Genomic DNA, 21,629 nt, shown 5'->3' with positions numbered 1-21,629 from the left:
CCAGAGAGATGCTATCCTATTTAGTACACCAGTGACCCGACTTTCTGGGGGCTGTCCTCTGTAATTAGCTCCGTGAGCTAAGTTATTCTTAGGTACCCAAGACATTTGCATCTCAATTGTGTAAAGATAATGCGGCTGTTTTGTCAAATTGGCTTGCGTTATACAGGTTTGGATCTGGTGGCAGCGCTGATATCCACCAAGACTGATGTTACCCTGCAGCTCGCTTGACGCTGATGTTGTATATTGCTCCTAAGGATACAAGAAAACGGAGGGAAGTCAGTCAGAACGTTGAGGCAGGCTCATGTCTCGGATGCAGGTGAATGGCATTCTGCCACAGAGAAATTTCTTAGCACTTTAAACATTTGGAGTTTTTTCATGTAAAAGTGTATTACAAATTACCATTTAGACATTAATCCCCCAAAAATTTGTAAATCATAAAATAAAGCTAGCGAAAGCAGACTCCTCCCAAAAAAGTAATCAGAATTTAAATAAGTGCAGTGATTGTATGAGGTGTTTCAAGAATGGGTTTCATCTTTAGGTTTTAAAATCATCTTTCGTGCAATCTTTATGTTAGCTTTGGAATATTCAAGCAGTTTAACTGGAGTGTCTGGTTTCTATTATGTTGGTGCATATTGAATAATAATTGTAGAAGAAAGTGAGCACTAAAGCCTACAGGCCTCTCAGGAAAGAAATCATGATAGGTCATGCTGATAATACATGTTAATGGAAATGGCAATGAACTTGTTCCTAGAAATTCCTCGGTTCCAAAAAAAAGGGTGGTCTCTGATGTTCTGTTATGTTTCAAGGAGTCCCCTCTTGTTCTGGAAATCCATATCTAAGCAGTTTTGTTTCTGCCATTAAAAACTGAGGGTGATAAAAGTGATATAGCTTTGACCTTAACATCTTATCTGGTTGGTTACAGTGGTTGGGAGCATACGGAGATATGTCATAAAAGCTGGGAGAGTTCTGAAGCCAAAAATATAAAGCAAAGATTTATAAGATTTTAATTCTCAGTTTATTGATATCACTTGTAAAGATATTCTTATGTTTTTGAAATTGAGAGTCCAATAGGAGAATGGTACAGGGAGGGGTGGGGTGTCAAAGGGGAACAACTCTTGATTCAAGTATCCCTTGTGAAGGAAATAAAGTTAAAAAATTTTTAATCTTCAAAATTTACCAATCTGATTTTTTTGTGGTTTTTTTTTTTCCATTTTTTTCCCTTAAAATATTATGAAACTCTATTAACATACTGGATTCGAAAACGCTGCAAAAAGTACGTACACACTTTAAATTCGCCACACTGAATTGGGTTGAATGTAATGGAGTATCCCAGAACATAGCAGTTTGACTCTCTCTATTGTTTCACTTCTTACTCTAAGATGTCTTACACCTGTCTTATCAAGGAAATTAATTGGCAAAGGGCTGTGATGCAACAGGTGTAACATGTTGATGCATGATAATGTATTACATCAGAGATGCAGTTTATCCTGTTCCAGCCAATCAGATCTAAGGACATGGATTCACTAGGGACTGCAAGGAAAATGCCTGATATTCAAATAATTGTTCCATCCATACAAAAAAAATTTTTGGCTTTTGATTCAATTGATTCTGTGGGATCCCACTGGATTGGTTCTCGATAATGAAAGGTAATGAAATGGATGAAATTACTACCTCTTGTTTATTTATATTTGATTGCAGCGTGAAAATTATATCCCCCTTATGATTTCAAATCAAAATCTTTAATTGTTTTAAATTCTAAATAATTGATTGTGATGGATATAGACACCACCTATTTATTCTTATTTTTCCTAATGTAAATGGACCCATTTTTTATTTTAAAAATATTAAGAACAGCATGTTAAGAGAGTTCATTTTTTATAAAATGAAGTAGTGTATTGATTTTTTAAAATTTACGAACTTAAAGTGAACAACAACATGGAAAGAAATAAGAAGCCTTTGTAGTGTTCTTCTAGTTCATATATTTTTTTTTTTGATGGTAACAGAAATATTTAGGAGAATCCGTAAATCTGGCATCACACAGTATTGATTTCTTGGCCAATATTTGGGATAAATTTTGGCAGATTTAATCCTAACAAAGACAACTCGGAAAAGAAAACTTTGCGTTCCATGCCAGTGAAAATCGAAATTGCATCAAAGGACTAAATTTTTTATGTATATATACACAAGTATATAAATGCTGTCAATATTATGAATTTAATTTAATAACTAATTGTGAACGAGTGTGCAGGCATCTAGTAATAACTTGCCTACCTTTTATCAGTTATGGAAAAATCCTGCATTGATAAAGATTTTTCAATACAAAACATAAAATTTACATCTACAGTACCGATTCACTACATTTATGGTGAAACATCTGGTGTTTATAAATCAAATATGGATTTTTATTATTTGGGAAAACTCAATCAAGATTGTCTTGGTCTTTTATAGAAACATGTTATGGACTCGGGTAAGAATGCAACAGCTGTAGCAAAATGTGATTTTCTAGATAAAAGGTTCAGTAATGTGGCAGACAGCAGGATCAAGATGTACAAGGGCAGAAATCATTTATAAATACAGTTATACCTATAAATCCTGTTGAAGGGGGGGGGGGGGAGTATTTAAAGAAAAGGAGAATTATTTCAGCATTAAGAGCACTAGCTCACATAGAAGGCATGCACAGGGCATAAAGTTTGTTCAGAGGAGCATATGGTTTCTGGTTTTCCGTCAATACTTATGCAAAAGTGCCTCATTTCTAAACAGAGTTATGCAATTATGCAGTATAAAAAACTCTCTGCAGATCGAAGAGCAGCTCAGAAGAGAAAAACAGATTGAAATTTATTTACACAAATTGTAAATTGTGGATATGATTGAGCATAAGGTAGACAATACAAGTAATCAGAATGCGTTATTCAGCAACCGCATGCTGTGATTTTTTATCCCTTGACTGTGAAGAACTTGGAACTGGTGAACTTCGTATCCGTAGTCCTTAAGGCTTTTACTAACATACCTGGTATTAAAGGTATAAAAAAGGAAGCATTGGACATTGGTAGGTGGAATTTTTTGTATTCCATGAAATGTTGCATCTTGGTCAATTTAAAAAAAAGAGGTTACACTGAACATACTAACCCAGTACAACTTATGCCTAAGTTACATGGATGGCTAAAGGAGTTGTGCCATCATAGGGTAGTATCTTACTCATCTCATCTCAGAAGTGTCTTAATCATCTCATTAAGGTAGTGTTTCACTGATTTTGCTTTTAATTTATAGAGATGTTTGAATGAGTTTGTTCCTGTGATCTGCCAATTGTGGTGTTGCTTGTATAATAATGGACTGGAAAACTACTCACAAGAGACATATTCATGAAAACTGGATAGTGAAAAATTACAAGTTTAATTCAATTTCATATATAGTTATACAACTGTAGATTTCCCTGAACGTCTCTAGAATTCCAATACTGGAGAGCCTTAAGCCTTGTAGAGGCTTGAATTACATCATTGAAGCCCTCTCAGTCTCTGCGATTTCTTTCTTAGCTTCATGAACATGTCTCCTATTTCTTCTTGTGTATCACACAGCGATTAACTGTTGTCGGCAGAATGTGGGAGCTTGATTGGATCAGTTTTGCAATGGCTCATCCGGTAGGTGATGGATATTGATTCCAAAAAACACATCACTATGGAATCGCCCTCAATCGACTTGTCATCTGATTACCAGCGTCACTTTATGAGGGCCACTGGTCATCGTTAGGCACAACCTTAGAAAATACCCTGTCAAAACTTGAGAGGCGTTAATGCAGGACTTCAATTTGCTATGTTCTCATAAATCTAATTTGCTACCAAAAAGAATATAGCAGAAAATGTATTCATTATAATATCTATAGGTGAAAGGATGCCATTTTTTCTCATGTTTAAAGCCATTGTGGAAGAATTAAATCATTTGCACTGGTAAGCTTGACAACAGTTTGAAATGATCCTCTGACAAAGTAAAAATTTTATGGTTGTCATTTTGAAATAAGAATTATCATTTTTGGCTAAGAATGAAACCTTTGATTCTCTGCTTTGATATCTCTGTGTTAGTGATAATAGTTTGTTTAATATGCAATATGGTTTTGCCATAGAGCATTGAAGTTATGGCACTGGTCTCCTTTGTGATACTGTGACATGATTTTGACTGATTTGGACATCCATGCAGTCTTTTTAATGGTGATGGTCATTGTAGGTCCTGCTAAGCCCAATTCTGCATCTCATTTCCTCTTTGTTCTTCATATTTCATGCTTCCAGACTTCAGCAATTACCAGTAAGAAAATTTTGAAAAATTGATCAGATAAATCCATATAGTTGTTGATAAATCTAAAGTCCTTTCACATGCATGGAAAGAATTCAAACTGGCACCAATTGATAGAGAATTTCTTCATAGGAGGAAAAGGTCTCTTTATTAATTGCATGTTTGGATTCATGTGTTGCGTAGAAAGATCTTTGACTGGAATCATCACAACTCTTAATTCTTTGTGGTTCTGTGGTGCAGAATTAATTTCACAGCATGAAACATGATGATTGGGGAAAAAATCAGCATTGATGAGGCACATTCCTTCTGGGCCAGTGAAGAATTAGGAAGGATTTTCTGCCTTGGGCATCTAATTCCTCCATAGAAATTGGAATTGTGGGTTCATGTAAGGTCACATATTTATTTATTTACGGTGAATTGCCAAACCCTTCGGAACTTTATCACTCAGTTCAAAGCCATTTTAGCTGTCTTAACTGAGGCATTTGGCAAATTTTGTAGCTTTATAAACAAAAACAATTTAGCATAAGGCTTCAAAACACCTGATTCATCTTTATTTTTGAAATAATTAATGATATCAAAAATGATATTGTTTACAGACTATATTTTATAAACTGTTCAGAATTAAATTGTTAAGCTATAATTATTCTTTTTTTACTGTAGTAACGCAACTTCCTATGCTGAAATTTTATTCAGATTTAGTTTGACACCAAGATCATGTATCTATGATCTAACGAAGAAAAACCCTACAATATTGATCTTTCAAAAAGACAGTTTATTGGGTCATGCAACTGAATATTTTTGTGATTTTTCATGTTGTGTGTAAACGATTTTGAGAACTGGGTCCATGTTCTTCGTAATGTTAAAAAAAAACCATTGATCAGCTTTGTTTGTTCTTCATTGATTTCTCTCTTGGAATGGCAAGCAACAATATCAAAAGCCTCTCAGATTTTTGGTATGTGATTTTTTTCACATCGGCTTTCAAAGAAAATGATTCCGCTTTAATGACTCACTTTGAATGTAGGTTTTTAATTACAGTATTGCCAATTTTAAAATCAATATATTCCTAACGTTGAGTCGAGGAGACAAAATTGATGCTGCATTGATGAGCCGTTGCTGTAAATAGCTATATAAAAGTTGCTGTGTTCCAAGTAAATGGACCAGATTGTAAATTAATGTATTGAAGACCAGTCATGGGGAAGCTTGTAAATTAAAATGCAGAGAAACAAGTGCAAATGACATTTACAGGCATTGCATGCACATATCTTCAAACAAAGGGGTGGCATCAATTTTGCAATTAGTACACAATTTCTATTTTTGCACTGACATGTTGCTAATAGATTATTTTTTTCACTATAAAATGGAGCGATAATCTTTCTAAATATGTCTTATACATGAAATAGAGGCCAAAAAGGGAGATCTGTTTCATACGTAAACACCTTAAATGCAAATTTTAGTTTATGGATGTCTTAATTGCTAATGAGTAGAGAAAGGAAGGAATTGCATGACTAGCTGTAAGTGATATCAGAGTAAAATTGATGATTTTCCAACTGTATCATTTATCAGTCCAGTGATGGTATTCCATTAGGTATAATGTCAATGTCCCAAGATTTGAAGACTGTCTGATTGCGACTTAAGTACATCAACTACCGAGTATTTGATGGAGCACCTGCACACATCAATTGACGGCATGATCCAATCCAATTGATATCGATTGTCTTTTGGGTCCCCTTCAATTTCTTTGATGACAGGGTTTTTTTTTTCTCCGATTTCTTTTCTCTTGTGCTTAAATTTGCTGAGTGTGTGTTTTGCAATTTATTTACTGTTTCCCATGCCACTGCCAATTAACTGGTGGGTTTTTTTAATTATATTTTCGGAAAAATTTTCAAACATCTCATCTCATACTAATGATTGTTTGAATACAAAGGGAAATGAATTAAATAATTTTCCTTTTTTATATTTGATAAATCTGTCCTGTTTCCTCTGTAGACAGTGTCCCTTAGGAAAAAAAAGGCTTAAAAATCAAATTTGGAATTCACATGCTCATCTATTTCATAGTTCATTATACAGAATGCATTATTAAAAAGTGTATAACACATTATGACTGTAAACTGCAAAACCAGGCTATGCATGGTGACTTGAAAGTTTAATAACATATTATGCCTATGCATTATGAAGATCTGATCAAAAAAAAAAAAATGTACTTGAAGAACTATGTTTTCTAAATGAACATTTTGTTGATCAAAATTTACAGCTTCTGAAAAGTAATTTTGCTAGTAACAATAGACTGATTGTAAAAGTGCATGTGATTTTAGTAATATATACTTTTATGTGAATAATCGCTGTATGATAGCTTTAAGAGACTGAATGAACTTCTATGAAGATAATTAGTCTTAAGATAATTGAATTTTCTCCTATCTTAACATAAGAGATTTCAGATTGTAATAGGTTCTTTGTCTAGGTATATTGTTAAAATGAAAACTTAATTCCTGCTGCCTAACTGAGAAAAATGTAATGAATTATTTTATATCACCCTGCAAATAAAGTTGGGAGGGGGTATATTGAAATCACCATGCATGTCTGTCTGTCTGTCTTTCTGTCTGTCTGTGGACCTCAGATTTTATTGGGAGCATGTTTTAGAAACTACTGCTACTGCAAGGATTTTATTTTCAATTTTTATATTAATTTCTCATAGAGATTGATGCATAAGTATTGGAGATATTCAGGGTTCTAATGGAATCACCATGTCTATCTTTCTATTTTTCTGTCCATCTGTTTGCCTTTTTTGTCTGTGCATCCCATTTCATGTCTCGTCCATCACGTTTACAAGAAGAAATATCTGGGAATTATGGTTGGTGGCCTTACTCCAAATTGAGGTCATTGGCAAAGGTCAAGGAAATTAAAAAATGTTATTATACTTTCATGTTAAATACTGAAATCTGATTGGTTTAGACGCAGTTGATAATCCGTTCTATTACCCTCAGCATTAGCAACACACTTAGCAACGGGTAACACAACGAATTGTTACATGGGCATAAATTATGCGCGTACGGTTCGCCGTAGAATTCACGTCATTTCTATAGAAAAGCAATATAAAAATTCTCCAAAATTAAGACATTCAGTATAATAAAGTAAATAGTGCCTGTTTGGGAGGATAACAGTTGAAATTGACACCCTTCGAAAACCATTGTCAACCGACGCAAAGTGTCGGTTGACAAGTTGTCAATTTCAACTGTTACCCTCCCAAACAGGCACTATTTATATAATGCTTTCCAAAATGGGCCATCCATCATGGGGTATAAGTTTATCTCGGACAGTTCTGGTTTAGATTGAATTAAAATTTGATGGACTTGGTCTGTTACCAAGTAGTCATCATGAAATCCACAGAAAAATCTGATTGGTGGAAGTATTATTCATGAGATTCTTCCAGGAACTAAAGATGCATACAGATTCCATTTATTGGTGTTCAAACAGTCACAAATGGTGAAAACCATCATCCTTCTACTATATATTTTGCTGAACAAGACAAATGATTTCTTTAAACTTCAGGAAGTGGAGGTAGATTTATTACTCATTGCCTCCATATAATTGTTTAAAGTGCGATGTAACATCAATTTTTTTCTAGTCACAAAATTGAAGTAAGTGCTGCCATGGAAACCTATTCCATTACGGAGTATTTAGTGTACTTGAAGCCCGGTGGATATTATAGCATTCTCTTGAAGTAGAAATTTGGTGAGAGATGACAGGCCACAAAGAGGTGTCAATTTCCTGTCAGGAACCTTTGCCCAAGAACTCGGTATCGATCATCGACTGCAGGTTTTCATCCCTTTCTCTCGTGTGATTGTGCAGATTAATTCTCGGTGATGAAATGTGACATGAATTTACTTATCTGCATGCAATGCCAGGAAGAAAGTTCCAATCATGTCAAGCAAATGCGACAATTATGAAATCTTGCACACACACATTTCTGACAGCTGTCATGATTGTCTTTCTCTCTCTCCTGCAACCTCTTAGTTGGTATTAAGTCTGTCATTCACGGCTTTGTTTTCTGGGAAGGGGATTTTTTTGGAGTGTTGTTGCATGGTCGGAAAGGTGGGAAAGGGGGGGGGGGTCAAATGACCATGATACATGTTAGTACACATAGGCAAACCCAATATTGTTCTATATGAATGTGCTAGACATATTACCGTTGTCTGTCTATTGATTGGTAGATTTCTAGGTGGCTTATCATATTTTGGGGTGTGATAAAAATAAAGATTCTTTTTTTATTTATTATCATATACTGACATTTGGAAAATTCTTACCAAAATATGAAGGTAAAGCATGCAGATTTCTACACACTAATTCAAAGTTACTGCCACTAATTTCAGACAAAAAAATATTCTGTAATATATAACAATTTTTTTCTCTAAGAAATTTTCAAATAATAATTTAGATATTAAAAATGGAGCAGGAAGGTGAAGACAAGTTTTTATATTTATATAGATAAAGCCTTTAGGGCACAGAATTTATGGTATTATTTTATATGACATAATTTATAACAAATACCACAGATTTTAAAGTGCACTAGCTGAAAAGGATGGGTGCATTGGTGAAAAATAAATATATTGTGAAAGTATAATCAATATATCAACCAAATTTACTCAGTTGATCAAGTAATGCTTATGAAAATCCTATTTTGATTTCAATTTTTTTTTAAGTATTGCCTGAATAACCTGATAGGCTAGCTTCTTGTTCAACACGGACCGAATTTCCGCAACATTCAATAAAAGAGCTTTCTAGAAATGGGAATCTTTTAAAATTTTAATGGGTACTTGTGTAAACATAGTGAGTATACATAGTCAAGAAATAGGAGTGTATTTTACATCCAGTTGTAGTCAATGCAATGCTGCCAAATCAATGTATGTTGGATACCTCTCCTGGGGACTATTGGAGATTGCTGGTGGCGGGAGGTGATAATTGATTTATGATATGGTAATTTTCACCCTGTTTCCCTGCTAGGATCAGCTCGCAACATAGAGCAGACATAGTGTCAATCTCATCATTGAAAGCTGATACGCGAGTCCATAAAACTTGACGGTTTATGCCAAGGAATCAAGCTGATCAAAGTCTTCAGAGAGCGTTGAATGGCTTCTTTACCGGACAGGGAGAAAAATTCCTGTAACAAATAAGGAAAGGATTGAGAATGATCTTTTTTCATTGGAAGCCCTGCAGACAGGACTGAGATGTAATTAGTTGTCTACACCTTATGAGGAATTATACTGATTATCTGAACCTTTATGAGTTGTTTGGGAGTATAATGATATGTGATTGATGCTTTGATAGTACTTTTAAGCTCACATGAAAAATTACATACTTCTGTTTTCTTTTACTTAATCAAAAAGGGAAATTCAGGAAAAATCCTCGCAGTTACTAGTAGACACACAAATGTCGACTTCAATCAATAAGGGAGGAATCTTTTAACAATGTAGATCATAAGTAATGCATTCACTGCAAATTTATATTGCTGTAATATCTTTCTTCTTATTGTTGCTGACTCCTGAAGGACGCCATGTGCAAAAAAAAAGCATGAAAGTTGAAACCCAAAATCCATTGTTTTTGACTGGTGCACTTAACATATATCAAGAGCTTCTATATGTAACTGGTCAATATTTGTTCAATATCTTCTTTTTTGTTGTGAATTCCTTACAAGATACATTTTTCTTTTTTCCTACTAGCTAGAATTTAACACTGCTTTCCGAGCCATCTCTCTCTCTCTGTCTCTCTCTCTTGCTCTTGTTTTCTTGATTTCTCACCCTCTCCTCTCAAAAAATATGTATTAACCGAGTAGATATTAATGGCTGTTGTATGCCAATACAGAACCATCAAGTCTTGACACCAGGGACTGTTTTTAAGCCAGTTCATACAAAGAAGGAGCAGTGAATTGGTAGTTATGGCCGGACCTGAAGAGAAGTGTTGGCTTATTAGTTATGCTGGAGAGCTCCTGTGACATTGTCAAACTATCATCTGGTGTGAAGTGATCATTGGGCAGACCCCAGGGGACCCTATGGAAATCTATTCAAATAGCACAGCTCTGATTGAAAGCCAATGACAGGGTCGTTATTGGATTTCCATGTCCTCTGTACCAGACTGTGGTCTCGGGGTTCACAGTTGGAAGGGAAGGTGTCTGCCGTCTCTGCAATGTGGGGATTAGTTGTGTTTTTTACACAAAAAGCATGTCAGAACAATGTATTGAATAAAATCGTTTCGTTTTTTTTTTTAATGAACTTAAGGTTATGATCGAGGCTCCATATATGTATTTTAGCTTGATTTTTATAGGCGAAATTTTGTGGCTCCTGGTATTGAGATTGTTGTCACCAATATGACATAATATTTTCGATTAGGACACCTGATGTGAGTCGATGATCTGTGCAGGAATTTCTTCTGACATTAATTCTTATAATCCAGATATTAGTTTTGCTTTTCTATTAAAGAAAGGCAATGATTGATTATTTTTTTCCCTGCAATCTTCATAGATTTTGGTGTTTTGAAGCCAAAAAAACAATTAATCAGCTTTTCATAATTTGGTAATTTTCCACCTTCGTGGACAGAGATTTCTAGAAATGTCTTATCAGGAACTCCACAATTATGATGAAAGTGAAATCCACTTTTTCTACCGCAAGCTATTATGATGAACCTTTGAAGCCGCTGTGTTCTAAGTGAGTGCAATGACTTTGATGAGGTTCGTTAGCAGAGAACTCATTGATTTTCATAGAGACTGGATTTTTCTCAGTTAATTATGTTCTATGATTTATCATCTGTTTAATTTTTGGCTTTTAAAATTCAGCATTTCAGAATGCACAAATAAAACTTTCGTGCACCATTGAGAACAGGTACATTCACAAATTCATTGATGCACGCGATCGAGGAATCTGTTCGGTGCAATGCAAGAGGAATAACTCTGATTTCCTATGTGTATTGTACCTTGTAATAATGTAATGAGATAGTAAAAAAAAAAAAAAAATCACACATTTTTTTTTTCATTTTCCAGGCAGACAATTCTATGCTCAGATGCTGAACCTGAGGAAACTGCAGATTTTTAGCCAATAGGAAGCTAGAGAGGAACAGAAGGAAGTGAGTACATGTTCTTATTTGTTTTATACTCGAGTTTAAAGACCTGTGAACCAATTAGAGTGGAAGATTGCAAAAACATTTGTATATGTTATGATACATGAGTATAAGAATATCAAAGCAATATGGAATTCTGATAAACAAATGTATTAAATTACTGAGAGCTTTGTTGTGAGTAATTAAGGTACTTTGGAGAAAGCAGGGCTGGATGAATGTATTCCTATAATAATATCAGTAGTCAGATTTTGCTACAGAAAAAAAAAAAAAAATAGGAAATTATTTTTCATAATTATTATTTTTATATATATACCTTTGACATTACTGTGATGTAGAAACGGTTTACATTTGCAATTTGAGAAGAGGAATAACTCTGATTTATGTAAAGAAAAAGAAAATAGGATATTTTTAAGCAATGGATTACAGAAATTGAAATTTCCATTGGCAATTAAGATCAAGTCATTCAGGTGATAAATGATCGTTTGTATAATTATCAACAAAATTTGATGTTGAAGTATTGTAATTACCACAAATATGATGTTGAAATAGTAATTGTCCACAAAATGTGATGTTGAAATAGTAATTGTCAACAAAATATGATGTTGAAATAGTAATTGTCAACAAAATATCATGTTGAAATAGTAATTGTCAACAAAATATGTTAAAAATAGTAATTGTCAAGAAAATATCATGTTGAAATAGTAATTGTCAACAAAATATGATGTTGAAATAGTAATTGTCAACAAAATGTGATGTTGAAATAGTAATTGTCAACAAAATATGATGTTGAAATAGTAATTGTCAACAAAATATCATGTTGAAATAGTAATTGTCAACAAAATATGTTAAAAATAGTAATTGTCAAGAAAATATCATGTTGAAATAGTAATTGTCAACAAAATATGATGTTGAAATAGTAATTGTCAACAAAATATGATGTTGAAATAGTAATTGTCAACAAAATATGATGTTGAAATAGTAATTGTCAACAAAATATGATGTTGAAATAGTAGGCTGGTCAACATTGAATAGTTAGACTGATTTATCATTGTTAACCTTTGACCTTAGATGTTTTTGGCCGTAAACTTACATTTAGTAAAGAAAAAAATTCAATATATTTTAGCTTTAAAAAATTTATCATTTTCCTATATATTTATACAGATCTCTATCTTCATCTTTAGGAGATTAAAATAGTCTAAAAATGGCCACAACTGTTGAGCCCTCTTAAATTTTGTCACCTAGATGAACAGATCACATTTGATTCCAATGGATTAGTTTAACAATGAAAGCCATGTAAATTGGTGTTAAACGCAAATGATGAAACCACACTGTATATGTAAATCTTGATTAAATCTGCCAAATATTTAGGCGAAGATGTGTTGAAAAAATAATATTCCACAAGAAGTAATTAGTCATATGATTCTTTATTTACCCCTTCTCACATACTGAACATGTGTGAGGATATGCTTTTTTTGTACCTTAATTAATATGTGGGGGTTTTCATTAGGGTTATCTCTCGCGTATGAGAAAAAAAATGTATAGTGTAAATCTGGAGGTCTATTGATTTTTGTATGTACTGATTCGGAAATGCAGCTCAGTAATTCCATCTTATCGGCAGGGTGAAAAGGTTGAAACCCTGTGTAAGAGAAACATAATTCTAAATTGATTTTATTTAAATTACTTTAATATAATCAGCTTATGTGACTCTCAGCATCTTGCAAATTCAAAGGGTCATTCAAGGATGAAAAATCTTCGACCCTTTTCTTCTTAACATTGGAGACTTGAGTTAATGATAGACAGAAAAAAAATATTGGGAGAAGAAAAATTCAATATTGCCAATGTTTGGGATTAGCTCCTGTGATGACATTGATTAGAAAATAGAAAAAGTTCTACATGTATTTCAAGATAGCCGATGAGGATATTTCATGGTTGAGGCAGCTAGTATTTACCAAATATACCAGGAATGTATAATACTGTAGAAACAAATTTGATGAAGTTCTTTGCATTATAACTAATGTTTTTGAAACTTAAATTACTACTGCAATGCACATAATTTTGGGTCATTCAAGGCTCTGATGAAAAAAAAAAAAAACTCGCAGTTTTATAATCCGCAATATAAACCATGCACACTTACACTCATACGTGTAAGTCTGACATTCAGTTTTTGACTTGTGTGTTGTGTCTTACATTGAAATCTTCGCCTTGAATTAAAACCCAGACAATATACCACTTTATAATAAGGCATACTAGCACTCTACTGAACAGAGGAAACTGGGGCTCAATGGGTTCCCTGTAGAAATTTCCTTTACCACATGTAATTTTTTTATGAGGAACCACTCGTTGGTTTATGATTTTTTCAAAACCTGCCTTTGTTTTTGATCATTTTCATGACAATTAAACATCAGTACTGTCTGCTTGCCTGCCACATAAAATTAACAGTATTATGTCATTTTGTGTTTAAAGATTGCTAGAATCCCTCTTTTTTCTGATTTTATCTTCTCTTTGGATATATACTTCAAAACATGATTTTTGTAGTGTGTCTAGATTCCCAAGCTTATTATTGTTGTTCCTAAATAAATATGTTGGAACATATGGCAGTTTCCTTTGATAAAGTTTCATGACATCCCATTTCACAACTCATTGTTCGCTAGACAAGTCAGATCACAGTCGGAGTTAACTCCCCCTTACAGATAGAACCATGATAAAAAGAACTGCCATAAAAAAAGAAGAGCTAAAAAAAAAAAGTAGACCGTAATCTGTGAGAATCTGCAGCTCAATGATTGGATAATGATTTGTTTTATCAAGTGGGTTAATGAAATGTTTTATTAACAACTCATCTGAATGTTTCTACATGTTCTATAGAACCATGAGAATAAAGGTTTATATTCTTTGTTCCTAATGACGAACATCTGCAATTCACGAGGGTCTGACGTCAGAAAATAGCTGTCATATTTAGTGAGCATTTGTACCCAATTTCTGATCATGCTTTAGTGAAGCTTGATGGTGGCCCAGATGTATATAATGGAGACACCAGGTTTAACATCCTCAGAAGAAAGCCTCATCAGCAGCAGTGGGGTAGATATCCCCCCCTCAACCCCTCCCAATACAGATGCACTGTTCTAATTATACATCCATAGAATGAATTTAGGTGTTATGTAATCCTAAACCAACAAAACATGGCATTTGGCTGAGGTTGCTAAATCACCTCGTGTTCTCCCAAACTAATTTTGCTTCATTAATCATATATGATAGTTCCATGTGAAAAACTTGCTTTTCTTATGAAATTGAATTAAAGATACCTGAGAGGAAGAAAATCATGAAAAGATGGAATAAGTAATAATTATTTAATTGTTAGTAAGTTATTGTTATATCAGCTACTTTTTTTTTCTACTTTATAGGTCTTTGATTTTTCTGCAAAGAATGAGTTACATACTGTGGATTCATTTAAATTCATGGGGGCCAATTTCATGGATTCCTTAAATTTTACAGGTTTGCAGGGACGTAATTTCATGTATTCTCTTATACATGTACCAACATAAGGAAACCCTGATTTATTAATTCGTGGAGGATGTCAATTCGTGGATGATAGGTACCCACGAATTCCACGAAATCTAAAGATTCCACCATATTTCGTGATTTTTTTAGCATTATTAATATGAATCTTTTTCGGCTTAGTGTAGATCACCCCACCTCTCACCACCAGTCCTTTCTTCTTTATGCTTGGGAATTGCTGCATCATTTTCCCAGCACCATAATTACAAACCGTACAATGAGCATGTTGTGGCTGCACCGATTAATGTCGCCACACTTAGTTCATCTGTGTATCAACTTGGTGTGGTATTCTAAAAGTCTTTAATCTAGAAGTGTTATTCTCTTATAGGATTCAATTTGATGAAAAGAGTCTCTAATATTGTGTGGTTCTTTCATTTTTTTTCAACTTCACTTGTTTGTATTAAGTGCAAGAAAGTGTTTGTCTTAAGAACAAACCAGTGCAACCTTGTGAATTTTCTTTGAATTTCGTTCTTACAAATGAATTAGTGTGTCTGATTTGCCTGTGAATATATTTTTGCAAGTTTACACAAAGGGGTTAATTTTGTTTCTGTAAGATGTTTTCTTTGCACAGTTCAAATTGATTTCATAGAGAGCAAATCAGAAAGATAAGATGAAACAAAAATACCTGGTAAATATTGTAAGAATTAATCCATATCGTTCATCAGGCTAAAAAAAATGTTATCTTGCAGATCAGTGATGTGACAAAAATTAATTTGCATCATTAGTGACACAGGTCAAAGAAAGGTTAAGACTGCCTTGTCAGTATTTAATGAATTATTATTTTGGTACTCCAGATTCATCAGGGGTGCTTTGGAATTTGATGTGGATGGTTTGGCCTTCAGAGATGATGGTCAGTTATAGGTGGTAGAAAGAGTTTGCATGTGGAGCTCATTAATGCTGCATTTGTACGCCATCATTACCAGATGCACCATATTTATATTTGTTATTAGACAAAGCAAGGACAGTATTGTTTGTTCAAGCAAAATTTGCCAGTTGAGAGGGCCTATGTTGTTTTTTTTCTTTGACCTGTAGGTAGGAAAAGTCAGCCAAATGAAAAGTACCTGTTGGTTTGAGAAACTAAGGTTGGGCAAGCAGAAGTTTATTCGTGTTGCAGTAGATGTGTTAAAAAATGTTTTTCAAAATTAAAATTATGTCTAGTTTTCTTGGTGTGATGTTTTTAAAAGCAGTGTGAAAAAAAAGTAATATTAAAGTTTTAAAAATAAAATGGTTGGTTATAAAGCAAATATTTGAGAGAGAAAAAAGGCCAAATCCTTTGACTGATTATCAAAGGAACAAAGAAGGAAAATTCTTCCTGAAATAGAAGTTGATGAAATTTACTGTCATTTCAAATTGTCTTTGATTTTTTTTGGAAAAGGCTGTGTAGAATTTTGTTAAGAGATTGTCTTTAAGCCCAAAAGCTGAGCTATATATTCAATCTTTGGAAAAATTAGATTATTTTTAAATCCCTCTTCATCGTTAAGTCACAAATTCCTTGAAATAATGCTATAAGCCTTCTCTCTAATTGGATGTGAGTGAATTGCCATCCTATGGATGAAGCTCAACTGATTTAATATTATAATACAATTACAATTACAAATTTAATTACAATTAATCTTGAGAGTGGGATGATAGATAATAGTAATAAATTGAAATAGCACTGCAAATTTAGAGTTTATAATATAAATTGGAAGTATGCAAGTGATAGAGGTTTTTTTTTTTTAATGTCTGATGTTTAAGTACTTTTGATTTTTTGATTGTAGAAAGCAAGCTACTATAATGGAGACTTATAGCAATTCACCTGTTTAACTTAAAACCTGTCAGGTAAGTTGTAATTTTTGTTCATTGTGCTCACAGTTTACCAATATTTTAGAAATTTTTTGTTGCATTGTATCACAGCTGGTGAAGTTAATTGGGGGTAGATTATATGAAAAAATCTCTCTCTTCTCTCTCTCTCTCTCTCTCTCTCTCTCTCTCTCAAATATGAATAATAAGAAATGTGCCCATGCGGTAAGTGTAAAGCAACTTTAAAAAAAATTGCTGTAGTTTAACTTGCATTGCATTAGAGGATAGAGGGTATGAAAACTGTCTTTTGGCTCCATGGCATGTTGATGACTTATTCAACTTGTGATTTAGTGGTTTAACATACTGTGGAATCATTAGAATTCACTGTGGTTCAATTTTCTTGGTATTCTTGGATAGCCCTCTCCCACGAATTTACATCCTTGATGGAAAAAAATTCAGAGTTATTTTTCTTGCTGAAAATGAAAATTGATGCATCCACGAAATTATTTCCCCATGAACAGGCAAAAAACAACCACAATCCAGGAAAATTGGCCCCCATAAAAATAACTGATTCTACAGTAAGTTTTAGATGTAATGGTATACATTGGAATACTTAGCAGTGGTAGCTATGGTGTCATAGCAACCAATGCACTGTAATTGTAAACCATTGGACCTGATAAAAAAGAAATATTAGTTTTTAACTACATGAAGATATAATTTTCATACTATTACACAATTGTAAGGCTTGGTAAAAGAAAGAAATGTTAATTTAAAAAAAAGTTACCTCTGGTTATTATAAATTTATCTCAGTAACTATTTGTTAGTCTCAAAGATATATATAATACACATGGGGGGGGGGGGGGGGGGGTTGGCCTGAATATTATATGTGCTTTATTTTAAGTTATTTTAGAATGAATTTGTTTTAGTATCGTGACTTCCAGGTTATATATTAATGAAATTTAAACAAAAAATGCAGAGGAATAGCATGTTAATGCAACACAGACATTCCAAGAGAACAATGTGCATATTGCAGTACTTGCATTCTGTAGCCACCAAAACTAGGAAGTTCCACAGAGCTTTTTGTTTGTTTGCTTGCATAAACTATTTTGTTACCCTCGACAACAACAAAGTTGTGGGAGGTTCAAAAGTGTAGAAATGGAGAAAAGAATGTATAGCTTATTAAATGTGTTGGTGATACATGTCCTAGCACTTAGAGAAACAACACTGTATTGTTGCAGGGGTTCCAATAAAGTCCTGATACAGCTTGTTGTAATTGGTGTATTGCATTGGTCGACAGGTGCCTTCAAATTATCATATCTATCACTGGTCCATCAACTTATATTATTATGTGACTTGTGAACTAAAAAAAATATATATATAGATCATGCCATTCACTTCAAGACTTGATTAGAAAATGTTAAAAAAATAGTTCTTGCAAAATCTTACTGCCTCAGCTAACTGTAATGTCATGGCCAGTTTACTGCCAGATCAGTATTAGCAGTACATGAAAAATTATATCTCTTTCTTTCTCTCTCTCTCTCAGCCAATTAGTTTGATTTCATCCTAAATTTTGTGCAGAATAAGAAGTGTTATTTTATTCAGTTTTCTCATAGGTTGGTTTGTGTTCTTAATAAACATTTATAAATAAGTAACACCTGTCTCGTTTTGCATTTCATGAAATTTCATATTTTGACCAATATAAATTCATAACCCAGCAGAAACCAATTCAATAAATTCAGCATTTAAGTAGAGTTGGATAAGAGCTATGATAATAAATTCCTGCAAAAGAACTGTAATGATTTCCATAGTTTTTTTTTATACTGTTCTAGATGACTCTTAATATTTTTCCTGATTAGGCGAGAGAAATTTAATTTTTAGTTTTACGGATTTTGTTGTAAAAAATTTGGGTCGGAGGAGGGAAAATAAAAAAAAAAAAAAAAAAAAGTGGGCAAACTTTTATTAATCAAAATTACATATTATTTGCTTGAACTTACAATATTAAGTTTAATTTGTCCACTATCCACTGTGTACTTTGTGTTTGTTTCAAGATCATTGGTATTAACCTTAAAACTTGTTCAGGATAACATTTTCTTTGCTTTTCATAAAAACTTTCAAGCCAAACCATGCATGGCTGACCTCCATCTTAAATACTCCATGTTATAGAGACGCTTACACTTGATTTTAAAAGCTCCCTTTGTCAAACGTTTTGCAGATTTCAAATCAAATAAAGTAATTTTAAAACCAAGATCGGTCAAACTTGAAAATTCCGGAAAAATTTCCGAAGATACGAATTTTTTTTTCATTATTTTTTTTTTTACAAAATCGGAAAAATTGGGTCGGCGGATCCGTAAAACTAAAAATTTAATTTCTCTCGCCTTAATTGAAAATAAAAGTTAGGGTTGTCATTGCAAATACCTGCCTTCTTTAAGAAAATAAGCAAGCCTATCAGTAGATATTTATATTCAACTATTACTCCCCTCATTCTTAAACAGCAAAGATTTAGAGAAATTATTCTGAGTAGAAAATGAATTGGAATGATATCAAGAGATGTAATCAAATCAAGCTCACCAGGGCTTCATTGATTTTGTTGCCTTAAATACAGGATGGAAGCAAGTAACCATGCAATTGAGATGGTTCAGACATATTACATGTGTACTAGCAAAGTTGATACCTTAATTATTCCAAAATTTCATATTAGTTTAAACATTAACGTACTTTATTAAGGCTGGTCCTGTGGGTTTTTTGGGGTTTTTTTGGTGGTTTTTGGGAAGTTTTTTTTTTTTGGGGGGGGGGGGGGGTGTCTTTTGGATTCTTTTTGGTCAGTTGTTGAAAATCTGTAAGACTGGACATTCATAAAGATGATTATGTTAATAATTAAAGAAACACTCATGGATTTAGAATTTTTCATTGTTTAAGCCTTTTGCCATATTGCAGTCAGATCTAAAGTCTTGATGCAAAGTTGTTTTATTTTTATCCACATCATTAAATATAGATTTTCTTTGGCAAGAAGAGGACAATGTATTTGAGCTTTGTTGTATGCTGTATGTAAAATTAAGAATCAATTGTTTGAATTGGTAGTGACTTGATTTTTGTAGATTTCATGGTGATTCCCCACCCACCCAGGAAAACAATCCAAACAAAAAAATAAAATCACTGCAGTTTTGTTAAATGTAATTTTAAATATACCCACTAAAAACATATCCATGAATGTTTTGAGAATTAATTGCAATGGAAAATTCACCAAAAAATTTCATGGTCAACGCAAACGTAAGTTATAACACAGTAAATAAAGGGTCCGTTTAGTTTGTTTAAACAAGTATGGTAAGTTATTAGGAATATGTCATCATCTTAATGATCAGCAAAGACAATAACACATAGAAATGTGATCTTATGGGGGAGTCTTCCTGTTTACATGTAGTAGAGTTTGTTGAATTTTGAGTCATGTAATTGATGTGGCATGTGTGGTACTTTTGTTGAATGTTCAGTATAAACCAATATGACCTCAGTAGAATAGAACTATTCAGACTATGGAAATAATTAGGACTTGCATTACACAAATGAAGTGAAAGACATTTCTGTAGAGAATTGAGGTTCAAGTGCAAACATCTTACCTTTAACTTGCTTGCAGGGGCATGCTGGCCATTTGCAACAAGATGTCTTTAATCAAGAGCAGCTCATTAGCGGCATCATTTTCAGCCATAATTCTGATTGTCTTATTACAAGAGATGGGGTATCTCTCTTTTGTTTGGGTAATTAGTGTGATCCAAGAAGCAGGTGATTTCCCAGCGGAGAGGATGTAGTAATGGGATATTAGATGTAAAACGAGGCCATTTTATTTCAAAATCCCCATAAATGCTTTTCCAATTGTCCTCGGAAAATTGGGAACAAGAACGTCTTTCATTGCTTCTCTAATGTTGGACGCTTGGAGTTCTTGCCAAAGCTAAAAGGTTGCACGTACCGGCTCTTGGTAATTGCAGAGGTCTGATTATGCACTGTATGGCGAGTACTTTACAAGGTATCTATAACAACAGCAGGGACGAAAAAAGCTGTTATTGAAAAAAAGAAGACAAAAAAGCAAAGCTGTCACTGCATGAAGTCTTCGCAGATAAAATCAGTTACTGTAAATGGTCATTTTAAATGAATAAGAATGTTTAGTGTAATTGGAGTTGTATGAAATTGCAAATTTCAGTTCTTAGAAATGAGAATTTTCCTGATCCAAAATGTCACTTGCTTGGTAATCATGCGCTTATGAAAAGAGCTTTGCAGAGATGTAATTGATGAAATTCAGCAACCTGCGCAGACAGGAATTGAAATTAATTTTCATTTCCATCAAAGTTACAGTTTCTATGACAACGTACTTAAGTTCTGTGGAGTCTGTGCTTAATCCTAGCTGCTTTCACTTATTGCAAAAGAATATGGAATTTTAATGAAAACGATACTGCTTTAAAACCCGTATATCATATATGAAGTGTGGTTTTTTTTTCTTCAATTTTTCATTGAGTGGGTTTTCTTACTAAACATCAGAAGAGAAGGGTGACTCTTTTAGGGAGTCGGAGGATGGGGGCAGCAAAAATGGGACAGCTAGTGTAATGAAGTGTAGTGAAAGTGAAATAGAAAAACACTTCTGCAACTAATTAACCCTATAATCGCATAGTGTTGCAGGTATACCTCATCATGCAGAATACTGTGAGCAGCATTTTTCTATTATTTTACCAGCATATGAATTTTACCTTGGGGGTATATTTATATATAGCTTCAATCTACTGTCAAGACATAAAGTTTATTGTTGGTAAGTGGATCCAGATGAAGCAGTTTGGCGGTTCTATAGGTGTTTATTCCTACTCAGTACCAAGTCTTCTTGCCTTCTTCTTTTTCCTCACCTCCTTTGCTCATTAATACAATATGTTCCA

General features: G+C 33.5%; 1 protein-coding gene across 10 annotated transcripts in view; it reads left to right on the top strand.

The window, feature by feature from the left end:
• Nucleotides 1–21,629, top strand: part of LOC105333153 (poly(rC)-binding protein 3) — a 64,179-nt gene that overhangs the window by 16,264 nt on the left and 26,286 nt on the right. For all 10 annotated transcript variants that reach the window (XM_034477756.2, XM_066084836.1, XM_066084835.1 and 7 more), the window contains 2 exons: nt 11,309–11,391; nt 16,698–16,758. The gene's annotated coding sequence lies outside the window, so the exon portion shown is untranslated. The remainder of the gene's footprint in view (nt 1–11,308; nt 11,392–16,697; nt 16,759–21,629) is intronic.

Source organism: Magallana gigas, chromosome 5, assembly GCF_963853765.1.
Source record: "Magallana gigas chromosome 5, xbMagGiga1.1, whole genome shotgun sequence".
Lineage (NCBI taxonomy): Eukaryota > Metazoa > Mollusca > Bivalvia > Ostreida > Ostreidae > Magallana > Magallana gigas.
The sequence above is the reverse complement of the archived record's forward strand: the minus strand, read 5'-3'. Positions and strand labels throughout refer to the sequence as shown.